Here is a 25,956-nt window from a genome sequence, read left to right as displayed (position 1 = left end):
TCTTTTTGAAATCAGCTTAAAAATTACAAATACATAAATAAACACACACACACACACACACACACACTCCACTCCACTGCACACACATACACATTCATATACGACCACTCATATGTTAAATGTACACACACATGTACTTATACATACACACACATGTGGGTCATATTTAAAATATGTACAATAATACCTCATTTTAAGAGGGCCCACTTCACGAGACCTTGGGTTTACAAGATTTATTTTTCAAGCACAAGATCCAAATTTTGAATGAAGTGCAAAAGTTTCTTATTTTCTACTGCCCACAAGGGGCTACACACAGAGGGGACAAACAAGAACAGACAAATGGATTAAGTCGATTATATCAACCCCAGTGCATAACTGGTACTTATTTAATCAACCCTGAAAGGATGAAAGGCAAAGTCGACCTTGGCGAAATTTGAACTCAGAACGTAGCAGCAGATGAAATACCACTAAGCATTTTGCCCGACGTGCTAATGTTTCTGTCAGCTCGCCACCTTAAGTGCAAAAGTTTCTACTGTCATAACAAATGCTTCTGCATATTACTGAGAAATTTATAGAGAGCAAAAAAAAAGCTTCTAAGCAAACAACTCTAGACTTTTTTTTTAAAGAGAAATCTACAAGTCTGTCTTTGAGAGCTTGTGAATTGATCACGTCTATAAGTAATAGTGTGCACCAGTCTGGTGCGAGTGAAAGTGATTCAGAAAACAATTATAATAATAATATCTTTTATTATTAATGATCTTGACATTCTTTTTACTTTACATAAAATGTTATTTGTACCCAGTGTAAGCTATGGACACATAAGAGGTGCAGCAATGTCAAAGGTAGGCTAACTGGGAAGATAGTTTTTGTATGTGGCAGATGCTCGGGAGCATTAACCTCCGAAAATCTGCAGAAAACAACTTCCGTCACTTTCCAGGGGGAAAAACTAGAAGTAGTTGATAGCTTCCGTTATCTAGGTGACCAAGTCAGTAGTGGGGGTGGGTGCGCTGAAAGTGTAACTGCTAGAATAAGAATAGCCTGGGCAAAGTTTAGGGAGCTCTTACCTCTGCTGGTGACTAAAGGCCTCTCGCTCAGAGTAAAAGGCAGACTGTATGATGCGTGTGTACGAACAGCCATGCTACATGGCAGCGAAACATGGGCTGTGACTGCTGAGGACATGCGTAAGCTCGTGAGGAATGAAGCCAGTATGCTCCGATGGATGTGTAATGTCAGTGTACATACTCGACAGAGCGTTAGCACCTTGAGAGAAATGTTGTACCTAAGAAGCATCAGTTGTGGTGTGCAAGAGAGACGATTGCGCTGGTATGGTCATGTGGCGAGAATGGATGAAGATAGGTGTGTGAGAAAGTGCCAATCCCTAGCAGTTGAGGGAACCCGTGGAAGAGGTAGACCCAGGAAAACCTGGGACGAGGTGGTGAAGCACGACCTTCGAACTTTAGGCCTCACTGAGGAAATGACCAGAGACCGAGACCTTTGGAAATATTCTGTACGTGAGAAGACCAGGCAGGACAAGTGAGCCCAGCCCACTTATGAATGCCTTTCCTCCCTTGGACACAAAGACCGGTTGAGGCAAGCGAAGTCGATATAGAACCTCATCCGACGACAGACACCCATCCCACCCCCCATGCTTGCGAAGACATGTTGGGGCAAGCGAAATCGAAATCGAAATCGAAACCGAATTGAACCAGCCAGGATCCCTGGCCTGGTGGTACGTAAAAAGCACGATCCGACTCGGGGCCGTGGCACGTAAAATACTCCAATGCGACCGTACGACAGGCACCCATGCCAACCCCCTTTGCTTGTGAAGACATGTTGGGGCAAGCGAAATCGAAATCGAATTGAACCAGCCAGGATCCCTGGTCTGGTGGTACGTAAAGCACTATCCGACTCGTGGCCGTGGCACGTAAAATACTCCAATGCGACCGTACGACAGGCACCCTTGTCAACCCCCTTTGCTTGTGAAGACATGTTGGGGCAAGCGAAATCGAAATCGAATTGAACCAGCCAGTATCCCTGGTCTGGTGGTACGTAAAGCACTATCCGACTCGTGGCCGTGGCACGTAAAATACTCCAATGCGACCGTACGACAGGCACCCTTGCCAACCCCCTTTGCTTGTGAAGACATGTTGGGGCAAGCGAAATCGAAATCGAATTGAACCAGCCAGGATCCCTGGTCTGGTGGTACGTAAAAAGCACTATCCGACTCGTGGCCGATGCCAGCACCGCCTCGACTGGCTTCCGTGCCGGTGGCACATAAAATACACCAATCTGACCGTGGCCGTTGCCAGCCCCGCCTGGCACCTGTGCAGGTGGCACGTAAAAAGCACCCACTACACTCACGGAGTGGTTGGCGTTAGGAAGGGCATCCAGCTGTAGAAACATTGCCAAATTAGACTGGAGCCTGGTGCAGCCTTCTGGCTTCCCAGAACCCCGGTCGAACCGTCCAACCCATGCTAGCATGGAGAACGGACGTTAAACGACGATGATGATGATGATGATGCTATAAATATTTTTTATAAGTGCAGGAGTGGCTGTGTGGTAAGTATCTTGCTTACCAGCCACATGGTTCTGGGTTCAGTCCCACTCTGTGGGACCTTGGGCAAGTGTCTTCTACTATAGCCTTGGGCTGACCAAAGCCTTGTGAGTGGATTTGGTAGACAGAAACTGAAAGAAGCCTGTCATATATATGTATATATATATGTATGTATGTGTGTGTATATGTTTGTGTGTCTATGTTTGTCCCCCTAACATCACTTGACAACCGATGGTGGTGTGTTTACGTCCCTGTAACCTAGCGGTTCGGCATTAGACTGATAGAATAAGTACTAGGCTTACAAAGAATAAGGCCTGGGGTCGATTTGCTCTGCTAAAGGTGGTGCTCCAGCATGGCTGCAGTAAAATGACTGAAACAAGTAAAAGAGTAAAAGAGTATGCTACTGTTGTTTTATTGCCATTTATTTATGAGTATTATAAATTTTATAGGTAGAATATTTTTTGAGGAACAAATTACAATTTATAACATAGTTACTATGGGAAATAATTGCTCTGTTTTATGAGTTTTTGCTACGAGTTGTCTCTGGGAACAAATTCATATATTGAGGTGTTACTGTATTGGTATTTGCTCACACAAAAAAATATATTTTTTGACTTGTGTGCTTGTAGTGTACACATTTATAAATGCATACAGAGAAAAATTTAAAAACCTCAGCAATACAGAAAGATATAAACACACACACACACACTTACACACACATATCTGTACACATATTTGCACAGATGTACGCACTGGATTTAAGCAGGTGGAGACAGAAAGTTTATAGTCTGTCTGTGTCTGCTACCGAGTGTTTCACATAGAATACCTTTCCCTCTATAATAATAATAAATGTGAAATTCTGTCTGAGACCACTATATAACAGTCTACATTTGTTCTACATAGACATATTATACTCTTTTGGAATCAAGATAATCTTGGGATTGAAAATCTGCCCTGCATTTGGTTCTTGAACATCCAGCATTGGGATTTAAAAGCATATGGGTTGCTATTTCTAGCAGGTAAAACTTGGCTGATTCATGCCATTTTGTTTGGCATTTGTTAGATGACGTCAGAGATCAAGGGGGAGATAAATGACATTCGCTTCGTTAATTTTACATCACGATAAGAACTTTGGGACAAATTGGCCAACAGTTGGAATTCAACTTGGGACTGGAACAATAGATTGATTGTATAATAGAATTGTATAATAGAATTCTCATCTGTCTACAACCTCTGATCAAACACCACTGGGACATATAACCATTATAGATGTATTATAGTCATGCTATTTAGCTCCCTTCAATTTTGGGCTGCACAGCCAATTAGTCCACCGCAGGAGCTAGCTTAAAAGTCTGGATGGAGTGTGACTTTTAAGCTAGTATAAAATAATGTAAATGACGTTATCCACACATCGTTTATCCACACAAGTACCCTATGAGCTCTGCACATTATACATTACTCCTGTTCATATTCTGTGAACATGTACACCACCTACACACACATGTTGGCTTTGATATACTTCCATTTCCTAAATTTCATTCGCAAGCAATTGTTTCAGTGTGTGGTATTCTTTCTTTGAAAAGAAACATGAATAGATTTAGAAACATATATATGCAAGCATTTAATGACTGCTTTCTTTAGTTTGATAAATATATGTGTTTAGATATAAATATATATTTATGAAACTAGAAAAAGATGATATTTGTTGTCAGGGGTTGCTTAGATTAATGGTTATAAAGTGTTCAACCAGAATTTAAGAGGTGATAGGCATAGGAGTGGGTGTGTGGTAAGTAGCTTGCTTACTAACAACATGTTTCCAGGTTCAGTCCCACTGGGTGGCACCTTGGGCAAGTGTCTTATACTATAGCCTCGGGCCGACCAAAGCCTTGTGAGTGGATTGGTAGATGGAAACTGAAAGAAGCCCGTTGTATATATGTATGTGTGTGTATATGTTTGTGTGTCTGTGTTTGTCTCTCCAACATCGCTTGACCACCAATGCTGGTGTGTTTACATCTCTGTAACTTAGCGGTTCGGCAACAGAGACCAATAGAATAAGTACTAGGCTTACAACAAATAAGTCCAGGGTTCGATTTGCTCGACTAAAGGTGGTGCTCCAGCATGGCCGCAGTCAAATGACTGAATCAAGTAAAAGAGTAAAAGAGGAGGTACAGGATTCGATTCTCAGTAGTGGCTCATCATCATCATTTAATGTCTATCTTCCATGGTTGGACAGTTTGGCAGGAGCTATTCATGCAGAAGACGGCACAGGTCTTCTGTGTTTGTTTTGCCATGGTTTTTATGGCTAGATTCCCTTCCTAACACCAACCACCCTGCAGAGTGAACTGGGTACTTTTTACGTGGCACCAGTACAGGTGAGGTCAGTTTTGGCACAGTTTCTTTCAGCTGAATGGCCGTCCAAATACCAACCACTTCACAGTGTGGACTGGATGCTTTTTACATGGTACCAGCACCAGCAGAGTCACCAAGTAACCTGCAGGACAAGGAATTTTTGTGAGGGGAGGGGATGTTGAAGGAGATGATCTTGTATCAAATGACGAATGATTGGAATGTGACAGAGAGAAAGAGAGGCAGAATCAGGTATCTTGCTGAAGGCACCGAGCTGGCAGAAACGTTAGCACACCAGGCTAAATGCTTAGTGGTATTTCGTCTGCCATTATGCTCTGAGTTCAAATTCCACCAAAGTTGACTTTGCCTTTCATCCTTTCAGGGTCAATTAAATAAGTAATAGTTACGCACTGGGGTCGATATAATCAACTTAATCCGGTTGTCTTTACTTGTTTGTCCTCTCTGTGTTTAGCCCCTTGTGGGTAGTAAAGAAATAGGTATTTCATCTGCCATTACATTCTGAGTTCAAATTCCGCCGAAGTCGACTTTACCTTTTATCCTTTCAGGGTCGATAAATTAAGTACCAGTTATGCACTGGGGTCGATGTAATCAATTTAATCCCTTTGTCTGTCCTTGTTTGTCCCCTCTATGTTTAGCCCCTTGTGGGCAATGGGCAAAAAAGAAATAAGAAACAGGTGTCTTACTGTAGAGGAGGTACGTATCAACCTGGCCAGAGAAAGAAAGAGAGAGAGAAGGAGAGAGAGAGAGAAAACGAGAAGGAGAGAGAGTTAACAAGAAAGAAGACACTTTTTTTCCATCTTTTAAGGGTATTTACCCAATCTTAACTGTTTACACCTCTGTTCTGTGTTTGAAATTTACTTATTTCTTGTAAAATAGCAATTCACTTGGTGTGCTTCTAAATTTATAAATAAAAAAATTTTCTTATACATAAGAGGTGCAATGGTCCAGTGGTTAGGGCAGCGGACTCGCAGTCACAGGATCGCGGTTTCGATTCTCAGACCGGGCGTTGTGAGTGTTTATTGAGCGAAAACACCTAAAACCTCCACGACGCTCCGGCAGGGGGTGGTGATCCCTGCTGTACTCTTTCAGCGGTGGTGCCCCAGCATGGCCACGGCCTTTGGGCTAAAACATTTTTAAGGATTTTAAGGATATGTGTGTGTGCTTGTGTGTGTGTCTGTGTGTTTGCATTTGTCCCCCAGTACTGCTTGTCAACTGATGTTGGTTTGTTTATGTCCTTATAACTTAGAGGTCCAGCAGAAAAGACCAATAGTGTAAGTACCACTTTTAATAAAAACAAAAAAGTACTGGTGTTGATTTGTTTCACTAAAACAGTTCAAGGCATTGCTCCAGCATAGCTGCAGTCCAATGACCGAAACAAGTAAAAGATAAAAAATATATATATATATATACAAATACATCATACATATATACATAAATAGATAGCTATAGATAGATACCTACCTACCTACATACATACATACATGCACACACACACACGCACACGCATCATACATACATATATAGAAAGATAAATAGATAGATATTGATAGATACCTACCTACATACACGCACACACATACGCACACACATCATACATATATAGATAGATAAATAGATAGATATTGAGAGATACATACATACATCCATCCATCCATACATACATACATACATACATAAACAAGTAAAAGATAATATATATAAATATATATGTACACACATACATACATACATTCATACATACTTACTGAAACAAGTAAAAGATAAAATATATATATGTACACACACATACATACATACATACATACATACATATATTCATACATACATACATAATAGATAGATATTGATAGATACCTACCTACCTACATACACACACATACACACACAGACACACACACACACACCACACACACACACACACACACACACACAAACACACACAAACACATTTCGAAAACTTATTAATGAGGAGGTAAATCTCAAGTGTAACAGTCGGTGAAATGGTAACAGCAGCCACCGTTACCGGAGACAATGGAAAATAGAACATAAAAGAAAACAAAATTCCAGTGTTTTGTATAAAATTTTAATCACAAAACTGTTAAATTAATTTTGTTTTGGGAAGATTAGCATCCTTGTCAACATCATTATCATGATCATCATCATCATTATCATGATCACCATCACCGAAATGATTGATGTTTACATAATGGCTGCTTTGTTCGCGTCACCACCACCACCACCACCATCATCATCATCATCATCAAAATGATTAATGTCCACATGGTATTTATCATCATCATCATCATCATCGTTATTATTAAGAGCCACGTTATTTTTGTCGTCAACATCATCAACATCACATTATCAGTGTTCACATAAGTCGTTATCATCATCATCATCATTATCAGAATTTTCATTATATTTGTCTGCTACCATCATCATCCTCATCATCATCATCATCATCTTCATCATCATTACTTACTGTTTATTATCATATCATTATTGTTATTATCTAATCTCAGACAGTGTCTTTATTATGCTCAACAAAATAATTGCCAAAATCTTGTGACAACTGCTGTCTCCTTCTGCCGAGCCATATTTCCTCGTCGTCATCGTCATCACCATTGCCATCATTCTCACAGCCATCTTATGTGTTAATCTTTTGCTTGTTTCAGCCATTAGACTGCGTCATGCTGGAGCACTTCCTTGGATGGTTTAGACAAAGAGACTGATACCAGTATTAATTTTTTTTCTTTTTGGCCTAAGTCTCATACTTATCCTAACCATCCCTTTTTGCCGAACTGCTAGGTTACAGGGACGTAAACACACCCAACACCAGTAGTGGGGGACAAACACAAAGACACACACAACATACATCTCTCTATATATAAAGCTGAAGTTGTCTGTGTATGGCAGGTTTGGTAGCCTTCAACTAACACTATCTCCTCTGAGACCCTGCAATGCAAGTAGACCAAAATTGAGAATATGATAGAAGAAGGCTTGCTCTTCCTTCCGTAGAAGAAAAAATTCAAATCAGACCATGTTAACACCAAAAATTATTTAATTCAAAGAGGAGCTTTTTTTCTTTGAAAATCCGTATTTTTCACGATTTTTTGACTGCTGTGTCACCATTTTTCGGTGTATTTCAACCAGAAAAATGTTCACTTAAAGAGAATAACAAGCTGCATAATGCAAAATTTTTACTTTTCAAAAATTCCAATTCTAAAGGGTCGAAACAAACCCAAGCAACGCTGGGCAATACTGCTAGTATATATATATATATATATATATATATATATAGGGAGAGTTTATGAAAAAAACAAAAGACGAAGACAGGTGGTGTACAAAACAAACAGATGTATTAGTATAATGCTCAGGAATAGAAAAAGTCTTTTACATTTCGAGCCTACACTCTTCTACAGAAAGGGACACAGAAAAAACAAGGTGAGAAAAAAATGTGTGTAGTGGCTAACGATCTATCATGGCGACATGATATATATATATATATATATATAAAACAAAGTTGGGAGTTAAGTCCAAATAGATATCCAGTATGTCTCATAAGGGGACCAAAGAACAAACAAACAGGTTCTCCAATTAATTATTTTTCTTAATTAATGATGCTTTCAGGTCTGGCGAATATAATAATCAAAGTAGACAATGGAAAATGGTATATAAATTAGTTATTTATTCAACCATCTATATGTATAGACAATAATAGATTTATATTGTCTATATATATATTATAGATGGTTAAATAAATAATTAATTTATATACCATTTTCCATTGTCTATGATTATGTATATATGGTGAAGGTGCATGGCTCAGTGGTTAGTGTGTCGAGCTTACGATTGTGAGGTTGTGTGTTCGAATCCCAGACTGGGCTGCATGTTGTGTTCTTGAGCAAGACACTTTATTTCACGTTGCTCCAGTTCACTCAGATGTAGAAATGAGTTGCGACGTCACAGGTGGCAAGCTGTATCGGCCTTTGCCTTTCCCTTGGAGAACATGGTGTCATGGTGAGGGAAGGCTGGTATGCATGGGCGACTGTTGGTCTTCCAAAAGCAACCTTTCCTGGACTTGTGCCTGGGAGGGTAACTTTCTAGGTGCAATTCCATGGTCAGTCATGACCGAAGATGGTCTCAGCATATATATATATATATATATATATGTAGGTCCCGGGTTGAGTCAGGGTTAACCACAGTAAATAAGGTACTCAATACATAGCAGAGTAAATTAATTTATTTTATTTTATAGAAGGAGCTTCTACAGGACTAGAACTGTTTCATTCAAATGAAATCATCAGGAAGCTTACTGTCAAAATAAGTTCTGGTATTTATACATTTAGGCAGATTTAATGGGGTGGTGGTGGTGGGGGGTTATTTTAGTAGCTGTTTACCAAATCCACTCATGAAGCTTTTGTCAACCCGGGGCTCTAGTAGAAGACACCTGCCCAGGGTGCCACACTGTAGGACTGAACCCTGAACGATGTGGTTCGGAAGCAAACCTCCTACCACACAGCCATACTTGTCCCTGTAGCCATACCTGTGCCCGTTATCATCATTGCTGCCATCATCATCATGGTGATGATGATGATGATAATGATCATCATTGCTGCCATCATCATCATCACCATCATCACCAGCAGTAGTAGTAGCAGCTGAGATGACTGTATCTGTCAGTTACATAAACTATCTTAGTCTGTTGAGATTCATTGTGACTTGCTAAGACAAGAGAGTGACAGAAATGTGTTTCTTTGTTGCCGTGTATCAATGGCTTATAATTGTTTCCACTGCTTCATTTTTTTCTTTTTTTTTTTTTACATCCTATTCTGAATATTTATTCAATCACTTATTCATTCGTTCATTTATTTATTTATTTATTTATGTGTTAGGCTGTACTTTTTGTAGACGACAGCATAATTGGTTATAAGTTCCCAGCAAGCCAGGCACTGGTTCGTTGTCTTTCTGATGGGTAAAAGTGACATGAGTGTGCAGCTGTGTAACTTGCAGAGAATAAATACTATGAAGAATCTTTGTTCAGATGCACCAGTTTAAATTGATTTCCTCAGAGAATTGTATGTCTTTCATATCGTTGTTGATAAAGCTATGTACATGCTTTATCATCATATATACTCTTTTTTTTTTTTTTTTTTACCCTTTTACTTGTTTCAGTCATTTGACTGCGGCCATGCTGGAGCACTGCCTTTAATCGAGCAACTCGAACCCGGGACTTATTCTTTTGTACGCCCAGTACTTATTCTATCGGTCTCCTTTGCCGAACCGCTAAGTAACGGGGACATAAACACACCAGCATCAGTTGTCAAGCAAGGCTAGGGGACAAACACAGACACACAAACACACACACGCATACATACATATACATATATACGACGGGCTTCTTTCAGTTTCCGTCTACCAAATCCACTCACAAGGCTTTGGCTCTAGTATAAGACACTTGCCCAAGGTGCCACGCAGTGGGACTGAACCCAGAACCATGTGGTTGGTAAACAAGCTACTTACCACACAGCCACTCCTGCGTACATATATATATATATATATATATATATATATATACGCATATACAGGTGTGGCTGTGTGGTAAGAAGCTTGCTTCCCAACCACATGGTTCTGGGTTCAGTCCCACTGTGTGGCACCTTGGGCAAGTGTCTCCTACTATAGCCTAAGACTGACCAAAACCTTGTGAGTGGATTTGGTAGGCGGGAACTGAAAGAAGTCCATCGTATATGTATGTATGTATGTATGTATGTAGGTAAGTAGGTAGGTAGGTAGGTTGGTTGGTTGGTTGGTTGGTTGCTTGTTTGTTTTTGTGTCTATGTTTTTTCCCCCACCACCACTTGATGACCGATGTTGATGTATTTATGTCCTTGTAACTTTGCAGTTCGGCAAAAAAAGACTGATAGAGTAAGTACTAAGCTTACAAAGAATAAGTCCTGGGGTTGATTTCTTCAACTAAAAACCTTTAAAGTGGTACTCCAGCATGGCCACAGTCAAATGACTGAAACAAGTAAAAGAGTACAAGAATACATACATATGTGTGCGTGTAAATACATACCTACGTATATATATATATATATATATATATATATGGCACGTCCTTGTTTTCTGTTTTGTCTATCTGGATGTTTTGCATTCTTGTTCCATTTTGTATTTTATGTATGTATGTATGTATATATATATATATATATGCACACATAGCTGTGTAGTTAAGGAGTTTGCTTCTCAATCACATGGTTTCGGGTTCAGTCTCACTGCATGCCATCTTGGGTAACTCTTTCCCTATTATAGCCCTAGATCAATTGCAGCTTCGTGAGTGTGTATATATAAATATATACAGACATATATGCCTATCTATCTATCTGTCCAACCATTCATCCTTCCATTCATCTATTTATTTATCTGCTGGTTCAGTCCTGTGTGGCTAATAAAGAAACATATTTATCTGCTGGTTTCTCTGTCTATACGTGCTCACACACACACACACATGTGCATGGTATGCAATGGGACTGAACCTGCAGTTGTGTGTGTGTGTGTGTGTGTATGTATATATGTCAGTCGTAAATAAATTTATTTTATTTACAAAAGATTGCCGAAACTATGCATAGTCCAGAAAGGAGAGGGTAAACGTTTTTATTTCTCTTTCCATTTCAGAATTACAACTATTAGTGGTTTGGAGTTTAACTGCTCTTTCTAGTGAGTCAGATGTCCTATTATGGCCATCCCTTATCATCATCATCATCATCATCATCATCGTTTAGCGTCCGTTTTCCATGCTAGCATGGGTTGGACGGTTCTACTGGGGTCTGTGAAGCCAGAAGGCTTCATCAGGCCCAGTCAAATCTGGCAGTGTTTCTACGGCTGGATGCCCTTCCTAATGCCAACCACTCCGTGAGTGTAGTGGGTGCTTTTTACGTGCCACCCGCACTGGTGCCAGACAGAGTTGGCAAACGGCCACGAACGGATTGTGCTTTTTATGTGCCACCGGCACGAGGGCCAGGCGAGGCTGGCAACGGACACGAAACGGGGTGGTGCTGGCAACGGTCGCGAAACGGAAAGTTCTCTTACATGCCACCGGCACTGGTAACACATATATATATATATATATATATATATATATATATATATATATATATAGTAGGTAGGTAGGTTGGTGGATGGGTAGGTAGGTAGGGTAAGTCCTAGCTGTTTCCTCTTGAAGTACTTCTGCTTATTCCATTATTACATTCCATTATGTGATCACTGTTGCTGTTATGTTAGTCAAAATACATATTGAAATTGGGAATTATGGAAATATTATTTGTAGAATTATTGTATAAAAAATACAAGAAAGTGGAATGGAGAATATATAAATAATACCAAAAAATTTCCACTTTCCTGTTTTGCCACATGTGTGTGTATGTTCATGTGTGTGTGTGTGTGTTATTATGTTGGTGTCTAAATTTTTTGTTATGGACTTTTATATTACCTCCTTAGTTCTATGTTTAATTTAGAACCGAAGTACTCCCAAATCCATTAGTTCATTAACGTTACAAGACCTTTCCATTCGCAGTGTCAGAAAGAAGTTATGGGAATAATGATGAGTAGCTTGCAGGATTTGTATTAGGTTATATAGAACAAATATAACTCTGCTATATCAAGTAAAATCACCTATGCTGGATTAAAAAATTATGGGATAGGCGCAGGAGTGGCTATGTGGTAAGTAGCTTCCTTACCAACCACACGGTTCTCGGTTCAGTCCCACTGCGTTGTACCTTGGGCAAGTGTCTTCTACTATAGCCTCGGGCTGACCAAAGCCTTGTGAGTGGATTTAGTAGATGGAAACTGAAAGAAGCCTGATGTATATATATATGTATAAAAAATATGTATAAAAAATACAAACTAGTACAAGAACGCAAAACATTTAGATGACGACACAAAAAACACGGACGGGACATATGAAGCTTTCAATCATCAGTCAAGAACCAGATCATCCTCGTAATTTCGGCTGATTAATCTTGAGATTGCTCCAATCTGGCCAGCCCCAGGGAAAACTAAGCTAAGCGCATTAGATTCCTTGGAAGAAAGCTTCGAATGTATACAAAACAAGGACAGAAAAACGGACGATGTTACACGAATATGAATACAAAAATAATACGTAAAAACAATAATGATAATACGTAAAAACAATGGTAATAATATTAATAACAATAACAGGACATCACGAACAGGCATCTTTCAACTAGGATGAATTAAGCTTAGCTGGCGTGTTAGGAATATGCCTTGGGGCAGAGAAAAAAAATGTTGGTGTTACTGCGACGGCTGCTAGACCCGAAAGGCCAGCAGTCGGTCAGTCAGTCACGTGTGAAGAGAAGAGAGAGGAAAAGAGGGACAGAGGAATCAAGGAGGGGGAGAAGAGAGAAAAAGAGGAACAAGGAATTAAGGAGGAGGAAAAGAGAGAGCGAGAAAAAGGGACAGAGACAAAGTGAAGTGCAAAGAAAGGCAAATGAATGTAGGAGAGGGGAGAGAGACAGTGTTGAGTTGTACTGAGTTTAGAGAAATGTGTAATTACATAAAAAATACAAACTGGGACAAGAACGCAAAACATTTTGATGATGACACAAAAAACACGGATGGGACATACAAAGCTTTCAATCTTCAGTCAAGAACCGGATCATCCTCGCAATTTCGGCTGATTAATCTTGAGATTGCTCCAATCTGGCCAGCCTACATATATATATATGTCCAACCCATGTTAGCATGGAAAAACGAATGTTAAACGATGATGATGATGATGATGTATACGTGCGTATATGTTTGTGTGTCTGTGTTTGTCCCCCCAACATCGCTTGACAACCGATGCTGGTATCTTAACGTCCCCGTAACTTAGCGGTTTGGCAAAAGAGACTGATAGAATAAGTACTAGGCTTACAACGAATAAGTCCTGGGGTCGATTTGCTCGACTAAAAGTGGTGCTCCAGCATGGCCACAGTCAAATGACTGAAATAAGTAAAAGAGTAAGAGAGCTATGACTAACTAAATTTCATGATATAAGTGTGTGGTACCTATTTTAATTTTTGATTTGTATTTGCTATTAGTAAAGCTTCCATAGTTCTAATTGTTTGTAGAAGCTTCCATAGTCAATATTTTGATTTTATATTTTAATTTTATATAACAGCAGTGCTATCAACTAATGGTTTTCTAATTAATTATATTCTGTGCTCTGTATCATAATGAGCTTCACTATTTCCTTATTATAAATGCATGGTCAATCGATGAGAAAATGTTGTGCATGTGTGTCCAGTGTAACAATTCGAGTTGTGCGTTACATTGGTTGTATGGAATTTGCTTCGTGGTTTGCGAATTTCGGGTTTCATGTTGATTGAAGAGGATCTATTTACTCTGTTGTTATTGCAACATATTATAAGTTAGGTGTAGTGGGTTAAATAAAATATATTTTTTAAATAACATATTTATCCATTTAGTGGTTCTTTTATAGATATGTTGCTTCATTGTCATCCCTTGCAATATAGTGTTCTGATTTCAGCAATTGACAGGATTGATAACAATTCAGTTCTTAAACATATTAATATAGTGTAGTTGAATTTATTTATCTTGGAATATTAAGGAATAAGTATGCTTGCTTTTAAATGTATTCTCCATATGTCTGTCCCGTGTAGTTCTTTTCAAAACCCTATGGAGATGTTATACTAACTTTATATACTGGTGTTTTAGTGGTACTTTTTGTATCAAATTGTCCAGATATGCAGTTGCTGTAATTCCACTACAATGCGATTATTTCATGTTTGTTGCTTTATAATGTCAATTTCAACTGGAGATTTGGTTGTGATATTTTAAACATGTAACTGTAGCTGACTTTTACATTTTCTCATTAAAGAACTTATGATATTTATGGTTAGTAGGGAAATGTTTTTTTGTTTTTATGAATGACAGGACATTTCTAGTTATACTCATGCTTCTCCTGCTTTAAAATGTGTTCAATCAAATGATGTATGTTTGGGGTTCTACTTCTTTGAAGGATTTGTTCCGCATAGTATAATTTTTCTTTGAAGTAGTGTGTGCACTGTTAGACTGAAGCATGATTGAATGCATCCCTGTCAGAGGATAGATTCAATAAAATTTTTCTTATGTTATTTATGCTTTTTTCTTTCTTTATTTTATATTTTTTTTATCGCAAAGGCTGATGGCTTCAGTTTCTATTCATATTGTTTGCCAGGCCATAACTGATGAGTTTTAGACAGTGTGTTCAAAGTAACTTCTCCATGCTGATGATCAGTGTTCATAACTGAACCTATTGTAAAATTAGAGAAAAATATTCTAGATGTGAAAGCAAAGCTAATAGTTGAGATGTCTTAAAGTAAACAAAGCAGTGCCAAAAGTTTCATTTAACAGAAAAGAAGACAATACTCTACTGCTATCAGGAAGTGGCTATGTTCAATATACAGAAAAGGAGTAGTTTGGAATACTGAACAGTATGTTCAATAGATGTACAAGTTATGTAATCAGATAACAAGCAAACTCATGCAGGAGTTAGCAGTAAGAGTGACCATACTCAGAGTGTTCTCTAGAAGTAGTTGATAACTTTTGTTATGTGGCTTATATAAGTGGTAGAGAGAATGAGAGAGAGAGAGAGAGAGAGAGAGAGAGAGTGAGTGGTTTTTATCTAGAGTTAGGATGGAGTGGGCAAAGTTCTGGAAGCTATCATCTCTGCTGGTAAAAATGTGACCCACTCTCCATGTGAAGGTGGACTGTATACAAAGTTCAATATTGTATTTAGTGGAGCACAAGCATTGAATGCAGTGGATGTGTGAAAGGTTGAAAAAAAATTATTTGTAAAAAAAAACTGGGTTTAAGAGGAAACTGCTGTAATATGTAAATGAGAAAATTGGAATGGTATGGACATGTGGAGTGTATGGAGGATTACATTTTGGTAAAAAAAAAAAAGTGAAGTGATCCAAGTGGAATGAACTTGCAGGAGAAATCTAGGGAAGATACAAGTAGTGAAAACTGAACATTACAAAAGAGCTGGCAAAAGTTGCAACAAGTGGTGATATGCTAAGCTGAAGAAGATGCAGACAACCATTGAAAACATGGAAAAGTGTATTTAAGAAGATGATGATGATGATGATGATGACATGATGATAATGACAAAGACATGATGATAATGACGATGATACCAATATATTGGGTTGTCCAGAAAGTTAGCGCTGACTTTTAAAGGAAAGAAAAAGGTCAATAAATACTTGCCATTACATTTTTAATCAACAAAACACGAACCATTTTGTTGCACAATGTGTCACCATCTTTCCTTTAACTTGAAAATACCCTCTTCCCAGAATTGATGGCAAACAATTCATCAAGGTATCTTTTTACGTCATCCAAGAAATTGAAATTTTTACCATTAAGACTATTCTGCATAAGTTTCCTGAATAAGTGGAAATCCAAAGGAGCAATATCTGGTGAATATGGAGGGTGGGGTAACACATCCCAGCCGAGCTGCAGTAATTTTTGTCTGGTTCCTAAAGCATCAAGTGCCGAAAATGAACTTTCTTATCTTCCATTTTAAAGGGTTACAGAATTACCATAGGTTATAGGAACATAAACCTTCTTCTACAAAAAGATAGCTTAAACTGTGCTCTAAATGGGGTTGTAGTCAAATCTTATTTTATGAACTCAACCATGTTCTAAAATAAGTCGAAAGGTAAGCTAATATAAATCAGCACAAACTTTCCAGACAACCCAATACAGGGTATCAACAAGTATCCAGACTGTTGTCATAGTAACAAAGCTAAAGCATGCAAGTGAAGCCACTTGGCATAGACTGACCTTGAACTCTGCTGTGCATGTGCTCTAACTTTTAACATTCTAGTTTACTTCCACTGTTTACAGCAGTGCTTGGAAGGAAGGTGTGTAATGTGTGATCATCTCATTGACCATGACAGAGAAAGTAGAGGAGAGAATCTGCATCAAATTTTGCCAAAAGCTTGGCGATACCTTCTCAGAGACCTACACAATGTTTTTAAAACGTTTTCATTTTTCTCAACACAATCAAGGAGATCTTATGCAACTGAAATCCAAGTGTCCTTTTGGTCAGCTGAAAGCAGTTTTGGCACAGACTTGGCAGACACATGTCTCATACACAAATCTTCAGTGATAATGTACTGAACTGAACTGCAACTAATCTGCACATCCTCTGATAACTCACAGGGTGGTGATTCGACAATTTCCCCTCACAGCTGCATGCACATCTGCAATGTTTTTCTCAGTTCTGCAGGTTGCTGGTCTCCCAGAATGTTCGTGAATATCGACATTTTTTTCATCATCTTGGAAACGTCTAAACCACTCGTACACTTTGTGTGTGGCTCATACACCCCTCTCCATACACTTTCTTCAACTTTGTGTTGGCCTCTGAGCAGGTATCGCCATGACAACTTCTGTCATGGTCAATGCAATGATTACATGCTACATACATTCCTTCAAAGCACTGCTGTAAACAGTGGAAGTAAGCTAGAATATTAAAACTTTGTCTGCATGCACAACAGAGTTCACGATCAATTTCTGCCAAGCAGCTTCACTCTGCATGTTTTAGCTTCGTTACTATGGCAACAGTTCGGATACTTATTGATCAGACCTCGTATTCATCCGATCACATGCAAAGCATGACATTTTCTTGTCTTCAGTAGCATATGTGTTGAACAAAAGCCAGCAAGGTGGCTATTATTCAGTTGGGTTTTAGTGCTGAATGCTTTTGATGACTGAAAGCATTTCTTAAAAGATGTTGATGGTGAAAGCTTCAATGTGGCCAGATGATGCAGCAGTAATTGAACAACTTGGAGTTTTTCTGTTGACCTCATCTTGATGTCAATGGATTAACTTCTGGCAGTGCAAACAATCTGTAGACGCAAGAGTGGCTGTGTGGTAAGTAGCTTGCTTACCAACCACATGGTTCCGGGTTCAGTCCCACTGCATGGCACCTTGGGCAAGTGTCTTCTACTATAGCCTCGGGCTGACCAAAGCCTTGTGAGTGGATTTGGTAGACGGAAACTGAAAGAAGCCCGTCGTATATATGTATATATATATATATATGCGTCTGTGTGTATGTTTGTGTCTGTGTTTGTCCCCCTAGCATTGCTTGACAACCGATGTTGGTGTGTTTACGTCCCCATCACTTAGCGGTTCGGCAAAAGAGACCGATAGAATAAGTACTGGGCTTACAAAGAATAAGTCCCGAGGTCGAGTTGCTCGACTAAAGGCGGTGCTCCAACATGGCCGCAGTCAAATGACTGAAACAAGTAAAAGAGTAAAGAGTAATCTATATGTAATGAATTAATCCAATCTGAATGCCTTTCCGTTATAATGCAATTAAAACTTGTCTTCTGAGTGACAGGCATTAACTCAATTTTTGCAGCTTAAAATGTCTGGTGATTTTGTGGATATTTGACATGTTTTCTCATTTGACATTACTAGTGAATTTCTATTAATATATTTGTCATTGGCAGCTAAGATATATAATGACATTTTAAAATTCGTAGGTGTCTCTTGCAGATGCCCCACATAGTTTGATAGAGCTGTGGTGTTTCTCTAACTAGAAAATTTAAAAGAACTTCTGATTCACCTAATAGCTTTTATAGTATTTCTTACATTTGCTTCTGAATAATTTGAAATGTTTTTGAATTTGAAGGAGAATGACCACATCAGCTCAAAAAACAATTGTTCCTGTATTGCATTTACAATCAAGTGAACATGATTCAGTAATTTTTACAGTTGCATAACAGACTGTCTTAGTACTTGGCACTCTTGTCACTTTTCATAGATATTGGATTGGTGGCTTGGCTTATGAGCATAGCCATTATTAGGAGCATTAAATGCATTGTGCTAAGAGCATTATGGTTTTACATGGTCATCAACATCCTCGTCATCATCGTCATCATCATCATCATCATTGTCATCATCATCATCATCATCATCATCAGCATCATCTATTAATTCCCACTCTCCCATGCTTGAGTCACATGAAATTCATTGAAGCAGATTTTTCTATGGCTGGATGCCTTTCCTGATGCCAACCTCACCTGTTTCCAATCAAAGTAATATCTCTCCTGGCCACACATACTTTCCATTGGAGACTGGAAATGAATAACATTGTTTGTATGATGGTTATGCTAATTGACAACCATTACAGGATGTTGAAACAAGAGTACACATAAACACAAACGTACACACACACACACGCATACACACACACACACACACACACACACACACACACACACACACACACACACACACACACATACATATGACAAGCTGCTTTCAGCTTTCATCTACCAAATCATCCCACAAGGCTTTGGTTGGCTCTGGTCTGTAGTAAAAGACACTTACCCAAGGGGCAAGATAGTCAAGACAGGGAACTGAACTTGAGAGCGCATGGTTTGGAAGTAAGCTTCTTAATCACTCAGCCATACCTACCACTGCTTGCAAAAATATTGACCCTAGATTACAAAAAAAACCAAAAAAAAACAAGCGTTTTCTTCATTTTGTCTGTAGAATTACTTTGTAAAAAGACATATTTGTGATCAAAATGCTATCACACACACATACACTTTCACAGACATACACTCTCTCTCTCCCTCACATGGATGCACAAACACACAACACACACACATTTATGTATGTATATTATGTATGCTGGAGGTGCAATGGCCCAGTGGTTAGGGCAGCGGACTCGCGGTTTTGATTCCCAGACCGGGCGTTGTGTGTGTTTATTGAGCGAAAACACCTAAAGCTCCACGAGGCTCCGGCAGGGGGTGGTGGCGACCCCTGTTGTACTCTTTCACCACAACTTTCTCTCACTCTCTCTTCCTGTTTTTTGAGTAATGCTGCGATGGACTGGCATCCTGACCAGCTGGGGAACACATACACCATAGAAACTGGGAAACTGGGCCCATGAGCCTGGCTAGCTTTGAAAAGGGCACATAAATAAAAAAAAAATCTACGTATGTATGCATGTACGTATGTATGTATGTATGTATATATGTATCTATTCATCTATCTGTCTATCTATATCTGCCTATGTCTGCTTGTCTGTCTAAGTTATATGGCCTAGTGGTCAGGGTGCTGGATTTACAATCATAAGGCTTTGAGTTTGATTTCTAGACTAGTTAGTGCAAACCTCTTAACTGTTCAGCCTACTGTACCTATATGAACACTTACACATATAGATATGTATGTATGTATGTATGTATGTATGTATGTATGTATGTATGTCATGTATGTATGTATGCATGCATGCATGTATAAGGCCTGAATGTCAATGCCCACATGTCAATTTGTGATTACTATCAGCTCTACTCACTATTAATGTGTTATTGTTGTAACCTTCATTGTGCCTTACCATATTTTTTCTGTCATTTGTTATGTTAATTTCAGTGATTTTTCTCTCTCTTTTTTTGGAAAAATGTAAGTAGAAATAATTATTTAAAAAATAAAAATGAAAATGCTAAGAAAAAAAAAATCAAAATGCCAAAAAAAAAAAAAATAATAAAAGGAAAGATTATGCAAAAATTGATGTCTAGTTAATGAACTGTGTAATTTGTAAATATTTGACATCTATACAGTGTTGAATAAGTTAATAATTATGAAATTGTATAGAGAATCATGCGTGGAATAAATTACAGTTGCCAATTTTGAATTGTGTAAATCGTATGAATATGTATGTTGGCAAGTATTTATTTTTACGAAGCACGTACATATGCGTTACTGTATTTTGATGGGAAATTTTTGTTTTAATTTATAAAGAATTATATGCAAAAAAAAAAAATGTGGTAAAGAAGTTTGATATTGAATATTTCTTGCACTATGGAAATTTTGTTGTAAGTTTGGATGCAAATAAAATATAACTAAGTGCTTTTGGCTCCATAATAGTATTCAAATGCTTGTATTGTATCCAGTGTCTTTACACTTTTTGTCAGCCATATGTCGAATAATTGTCCATAATAGAAAGAACTTGTGATAGATTTATTAATATTTTCATCATATATCACAGTTTCTGATCATTGGTTGCATGTTTTCAATGGACCAATCACTGGTTCATTGTAGATGTAATGGTAAGAGTGGCAAGGGAGTTTGTGTAACTTGATGCAGAACAAATATATCAATAGACTTTATTTGTAAAGCACTAGTCTTTCAGGGTTTTTTGGTTTTTTTCACCAGTGTTTATTTTCTTCACTAACATAAGGTGAAGATGTAGTTATGTACATATCTAAATATATAAGTATATTTGTTTCTCTCTCTCCCTATATATATATATATCTATATATAGAGAGATAATGTATATCTACAGATAAATGCATAGGTGTATGTATGGATGAAAAACTTGCTTTCCAACCATATGGTCTTGGGTTCAGTTCCACAACTTGGCACCTTGGGCAACTATTTCTACTCTAGCTCTGGGCTGACCAAAGCCTTGCGAATTGATTTTATGAATGGAAACTGAAAAAAGCTTGTTGTATATGTTCTTTTATTCTTTTGTTTGTTTCAGTCAATTGACTGTGGTCATGCTGGAGTACCACCTTTTAGTCAAAGAAATCAACCCTGGACTTATTCTTTGTAAGCGTGGTGTTTATTCTACTGGTCTCTTCTGCCGAACTGCTAAGTTATAGGGATGTAAACACACCAACATCAGTTGTCAAGCATGGTGGGGAGGACAAACACAGACATAGACACACACACATAAATATATGACCTACGTTGGACTCCTTATTCGCATAAACACCAAACCTGGAGTTTAATTATGGTCTATCCATGGCACTTACTCAGCATTACCTGACACCATTATTGACACCATTACCTCGCATAACCTTTCTCTCTATATATATATGTATACTTTATCTTCTGTTTTTCATTTGCTATATATATATATAATATATATATATATATATATATATATATATAAGCAATTGCAGCATGGAAAGTGTTTATAAGCCATTTAAGAAACACACAAAAACCATTAGATTCACTTCAACATTTAAATTTAATTTGCTAAAATATTTTTGTCGTTTTGAGGCTGCGACCTATTCACTGACAAAATTCCGTGTAGCACATTCTAGCACATGATCTCAGATCAGGTCACTTGCTATGCAAGTACATCTCCATAAAATATATATATATATACAACAGGTTTCTTTCAGTTTCCATCTACAAAATCCACTCACAAGGTGCCATGCAACAGGACTGAACCTGGAACCATGTGGTTGGGAAGCAAGTTTCTTGCTACACAGCCATGCCTGCACCATGTGTGCATGTGTGCATGCCTTTCTAGACATCATGTGATGGTTGTAATGACCATTATCCTGATACAAGTGAAGTTGTCCGTTTATGGTCTTCTCTGAAAAACATGCCCATCTATGGGAAAATATGTTGCCTGGAATCAGGCTAGGGTTGGTAACAAGAAGCACATCCAGTCAGAGTAAAATTTGCTTCAACAAATTTTGTCTGATCCTTGTAAGAGTGGAAAAGTGAACATTAACCCTTTCGTTACCGTATTTATTTTGTGATACTCTGTGTTTCTTTCAATTACTTTAAATATAACAAAGAATTTAGTAAAATAACTTAGTTATCATTAACCCTTTAGTATTTAAACCGGCCATATCCAGCCAAAATATTTAATCTGTTTTATGTTCAAACTGACCAGATCCAGGCTCTCACACCTACCCTACAATGTTATTCTACATTAAGTAATTACACCATCAACATCTTGAAGATATGAGATAATACATGATTAATTCAAATCAATGGGAATCAATAAGCATTATGTTTGATAGGATAATCTGAACACTAAAGGGTTAAGCTAGCATTAGGAACATAAATTGGGACTAAGGTTTGGTGGAAGATTTTAATTCATAACTTATGAAAACAAGATGCTTGTACTACTGAACCAGAGCTGGTTTCAGCCAGGTTGGTAACGAAAGGGTTAAATGAGGAAGACAGTGATCATGATACACAATGGGTTTCTGCTGTTTTCTTTGACCACATTTGACTCACAAAGTACCGACCAACTCAAGATTATGGTTAAAGATATTTGGCCAAGGTACCCTCTGGTGGGATTGAACTAGGAAGTACAATGTTGTCAAGAGTACTTCTTAACTACACAGATGTGCATGTATTCATAGATGGTAACTAATTAGAGGTGTTTTTGAAAATGTGCATATCATCATCATCATCATTCAGTGTCTGCTTCCCTTGCTGGCATGGGTTATACGGTTTGACTGAGACTAGTAAGCTGGAGAGCTGCACCAGGTTCCAATCTGATTTGGTGTGGTTTTTATAGCTGGATGCCCATCCTAACACCAACCACTCCAAGAGTGTAATGGGTGCTTTATACATGCCATCGGTCACAACTACGATTTTACTCGGCTTGACAAGCCTTCTCAAGCATGGTATATCACCAAAAGTTTCACTTACTTATCCCCTTCATGAGGCCCAACATAGCATATCAAGTATGCATATTGTCAAAGGTCCTGGTCACTTGTCATTGTCTCCGTAAGGCCTAAAATTTGCAGATCATGCTTTACCACCTCATCTCATGTGTTCCTGGGTCTACTTCTTCCTCAGGTTCTCTCCACAGTTCTGATGGATTGTTATGAGGTATATACCTTCTTAACTCTTTTAAGCCCAAACAATCTATGACTTTACCGGGTTCCACTTTGCCAACCCCACCATTAATCACCTGCACGAAATGGTATTTACATGGAAGATCCCAATGAACACAAAAATAAACGATAATGTTAGATTTCATCAGATGTTTCATAAATGATAATGTTAGATTTGAGAAAACTAAAAAATTGTGGCATTGTTGGAAGTAAAGATCTTTTAAATTAACGAAATAACATATGAACTTTATATGGTTATACCACCTTACTGAAAACAACAACCACATCTCTTATAAATCTCACACTACCATCTTTAAATAAAAGGGACATATCAGCTGATGTAGTCCCAGGTATACTAGGGTTAAATTAACAACGGTAACTGGGAAATACAAGAAGTCATAACTGTTTTATTAAATCCCTCTAATTTTTTAATTATTTTGAAAAATTAATAGAAATAGGTGTGGGAGTGGGTGTGTGGTAAGTAGCTTGCTTACCAACCACATGATTCCAGGTTCAGTCCCACTGTGTGGTACCTTGGGCAAGTGTCTTCTACTACAGCCTCGGGCTGACCAAAGCCTTGTGAGTGGATTTTGTAGATGGAAACTGAAAGAAGCCTGTCATATATATATATATATATATATATATATATATGTATGTGTATATGTTTGTGTGTCTGTGTTTGTCCACCCGACACTGCTTGACAACCAATGCTGGTGTGTTTACATCCCTGTAACTTAGCGGTTCGACAAATGGGACTGATAGAATAAGTCCTGGGGTTGATTTGCTCAACTAAAGGTGGGCTCCAGCATGGTCACAGTCAAATGACTGAAACAAATAAAGAGTAAAAGAGTAAAAAATACATATGCTTAGGAAAAGGTTAAGTCATCTTGCTTCTAGGACAGGGGTTGACAATAAGTGGTTTGTCTAGGCCACAATGGGTCACTGAAGTGTTCTTTGTGCTTCTTGGACCTTTTCTAAATGTTTCCCCTAATTTTATACATTTGTGGGCATGTTTTTTGCGTATTTTTTTGTGTCTTGATTTATCTTTTACTTATTACTTGTTTCAATCATTGTACTATGGCCATGCTGGAGTACTGCCTTAAACTATTATTTGAAACATTTAGACAAACAATTTGACCCCAGTCCTTATTTTCTAAGAGTCTGGTAATTGTTCTAGTGTTCTGTTTTGCTGAACTGCTAAGTTACGGAAGTGTATACACCCCAGTGCCAGTTGTCAAGTGGTGGAAAAGGTGACAAATGCAAACTCTAAGACACACACACACACACACACACACACACACACACACACACACACACACAGGTTCCACACATTATTTGTCTACCGGATTCAATTACAAGGCTTTGGTTGACTTGTGACTATAATAGAAGATATTTGCTGAAGGTGCCATGTACTGGGACTGAACCCCAAACTATGTGGTTGCAAAATGAGCTTCTTAACCACACAGCTATGCTTCTGCCTATAAAATTTAGCTAATTTTTTTGCTAGCAGGCATGGCTGTGTGATAAGAAGGAACATGCTTCCCAACCACATGGTTCTGGTTTCAGTCCCACTGCATGGCACCTTGGGCAAGTGTCTTCTACTATAGCCCCAGGATGATCAAAGCCTTGTGAATGGATTTGTTAGATGGAAACTGAAAGAAGCCTGTTGTATATATATATACACACATATTTATATATTTATGTGCATGTGTGTCTGTGTGTGTGTGTTTGTCTCCCTACCATCGCTTGACAACCAATGTTGGTGTGTTTACGTCTCTGTAACTTAGTAGTTCAGCAAAAGAGACCAATAGAAAAAGTTCTAGACTTACAAATGGGGACAGGATAAATTACCTGCATCAACTTGCTATAAAAGCAGGTAGTAATATTTCCCTGCCTTATTCTTAGTGCAAGTTTTGAAGAGTGCAGTTCGATTTTAACAGTTAATTTTTTCAAAGCTCTAATGGAAGTGACAAAGGAGCATATTCGGCATATTTTGCTTTATGAGTTGAATAAAGGCAAGAACAACGGAAAGTGCGAGGAATATTAATGCAGTATATGGGGGATTGGACAATAAGTGTAAGCCAGTGTCAACAGTGGTTCCAGGAATTCTGAGCTGTAAGCTACTGCCTAGAATTGAGCCTCATCTGGAAGATCTGTAGAGCTCAATGAGGATGTCTTGCAAACCCTGATGGAACAAAATCCCATTGTAACTGTTGAGGAACTAGCACCTGCCTGCCATCAGAAAAGTCAGCAAATTGGGTCAATGGGTTCCTCACAAACTTTCCAAGTCAAATCATGTGGAGAGAGTGAATGTTTGCTCTTCTTTGCTGTCACATCTCACGAATGAACCTTTTTTGGACTGAATAG

At 38.3% G+C, this 25,956-nt stretch overlaps 1 protein-coding gene across 3 annotated transcripts in view; it reads left to right on the top strand.

Annotated features, from left to right (window-relative positions):
- LOC115209440 (kinesin-like protein KIF6) overlaps window positions 1-25,956 on the top strand; it is a 301,512-nt gene that overhangs the window by 95,555 nt on the left and 180,001 nt on the right. The window lies entirely within an intron of this gene.

Source organism: Octopus sinensis, linkage group LG3 (genome assembly GCF_006345805.1).
Source record: "Octopus sinensis linkage group LG3, ASM634580v1, whole genome shotgun sequence".
In the NCBI taxonomy this organism is placed as follows: Eukaryota; Metazoa; Mollusca; class Cephalopoda; order Octopoda; family Octopodidae; genus Octopus; species Octopus sinensis.
Note: the sequence above shows the minus strand (reverse complement) of the source record. Positions and strands in the feature narration are given on the sequence as shown.